The sequence below is a fragment of the Lactuca saligna genome, chromosome 6 (genome assembly GCF_052625555.1).
Source record: "Lactuca saligna cultivar CGN05327 chromosome 6, ASM5262555v1, whole genome shotgun sequence".
Taxonomy (NCBI): Eukaryota; Viridiplantae; Streptophyta; class Magnoliopsida; order Asterales; family Asteraceae; genus Lactuca; species Lactuca saligna.
Window position 1 is genome coordinate 10,146,577 of NC_136422.1, and position 2,696 is coordinate 10,149,272.

Below are 2,696 nucleotides of genomic sequence, written 5' to 3' on the forward strand. Positions count from 1 at the left end.
TATGATATACACCACATAACCATAAAATATATGAATAATACTATCTTATTCATTCACAAAATCACTACGTGATTTGATCACAAAGGTTATATGTTTGATTATTAAGCCTAACTGGAAACGCGGACGTTACAATTGTATAGGTTTCACAACCAATATTTGTGTCTTGGTGGTTGAAAATTCATTATCCAAACCAAGCAATAGCTCATAAAGCCTTTCTTTTTCTTTCAAAAATACAATTTTTTTCATAATTCCACAAGTGCAACCATCACATGAGCATCTCAGGTTTTGCAAAACCGATTATAGTTAGTCACACAAAATATAAAGTTTTGTGTAATATGTCAAGACGAAGGCTTTGTCTTGTCGTGTGGCTGCCAATATTTTCTTCAGTTTGGATGTCCTCGGGGCACTTTGTTTTCCGAATCTTTCTTTTAGGTATTTCCACATTTTTTTTTGTTATATTGGCATCTTTGATGTTATTTCATATCTCCTTCTCTATAGTCATGTTTAGCCAACCTTTAATCATTGCATCACATCTTAACTACCCTATGTATTCTGCATCAGTCTGGTTTGTCCTCTTAATGGTCTCGTTAATGAAACTCATTTTTTTTTGCAAAGAATGAAGTTGATTCTTTCTTGAGACCAGCCAACATAATTTCCATCTATGAGGGATTCGCTAACGTGCATTTGTCTAGGGTAGCCAGATGGATGGATATAATATGGTGAATCATGATTAGAGGTGACTCCAACTTTCTTGTTGTTTTCATTGGTTTTTTCATACACAGTAAAGGTGATGGAATAAAGTGACGAGTTGAGCTTTTTTTTTTTTTTTTTGGGGGGGGGGGGGGGGTAGGGTTTCTTTATTTTGTCTACTCTGATACCATCAATGAATTTGGTAATCAGATATGTTTCTTTCTCATTCATCTAATGTACACAGTATACAAACTATAAATAGCCAAAGAAATGCAACAAAAACGAGAAAATCTCTTAACCATATATGCACAAGTCCCTTCTTAGTCTATTGTCGGAAAAGGGAGAAAACATATATTTTCTCCATTCCAAATATGGGAAATCCCTATGTAATCTCGTTATGAAAATTATGCGTAAGCATTCTCTTGAGCCAAGAACACCACGACCCTATTATAATCCCATTCGAAAATGGTACTAAGAATCATGATCACAAAACTAATTCCACGACTAGGTAATATATTCTTGATACAAAGGCTACTAAGCATGATACATGTCACAGTCTTATCTTTACGATAACCATAAAACAAGAACATATAAAACAACCAATATCGGATAACATTCGATATATGGCTTAAATAATGTGACAATTCTCTTCTATGATGGAAACGAGGAATCAAGGCGGGAACCCAACAACAACTTACAGATCCAAGACACTCATCTAGATCCACACATAAAGGCCTAATGGCCACTTCTATGTTGCATCAATGATGTTGACATGTGGCAGATTCATAGTATAGATGTCAAATCATGGTTTATCACTAGTATTGGAAGAGGCATACATATAAATTTTTTCATTCAATCACCACCCTTTTCATCCTTAAAATAATCAGTCAGATATACCATCACAATTTCCATAACTACCCGTGTGTAGACTTATCATCACCACCATTCAAAATATCATGCAATATCAATATATCTCAGTTAGGTGCATTTTGTGTACTTATTTTGCACGTCTAGTTCTATCACTTCATTGCATTTTACTTTATAATTCTTGCATTTAGTTAACTATTTGGGTATTTGCATATTTTATTCGAAATGAATGGTAATTAACTATTTTTGGTTTATTTTGTAGAAATTATGGAGCATTAGATGTAAGCATGGAGCATGGAACTTAGATGTTGGAGCTTGGAGCATTGGAGCATGAAGAGAACATGGACCAATCGTATAGTGGAAGAGAACTTGAAGACACAACTCGAGTGGTTGCATTTCATCCTAGCAAAATTCCACGTTTGAAGCACGGCCCATGTCACATCGAAGCAGGTCATGTTTGTCATTTTCATCTTATATTTGAGCAACATGACTCGGAGTGAAGCTAGACCGAATACAAAGCAAAGTTTGAAGACTTACTGGAATTTTGAAAAAAGCATTGCCATGGTCAAAACACATGGCCATGCTAAAAAAATGCATGGCCTTAAGTTATGCATGTGAACATTTACTAAAAATGAGGAAGATTGCCATTTTTCATTAGAGGTGGTTTTGGGAGCAACTTCTGGCGATTTAGGGAGATTTTTGGGAATTCTTGACGAATTCTAATCATTGAAAACATTTTTTATTTCTTTTTGTAAGCATTAAACATTTCAATTCCATCTTTCTTCTTGTTTGATTTGTTCTTAGCCATGTGTGGCTAAGAAACCCTAATTTCTAGTTCTTGTTCAAAACATGTTGATTGCTTGACTTGAAGCATATGGATTGATATTTGATTTATGATTCTATTCTAGTGATTATGTTCTTGCTTAAACTAGAATCCTTGAATTTGATTTATGTTTGATTGGCCGCTTATAGAAATTGAATTCTTGTGTAGTTAATTAACTTTTAGGGCACCTAACCGTTCTATGAAGTTGATAATTGGTAACAAACACTAGGTTTTCTTATTGTAGAACATATAACATGTTTTCACACTTCTGAACGTATAAGAAGAAATGAACATTGTTGGGAAGCTTGTATAAAAC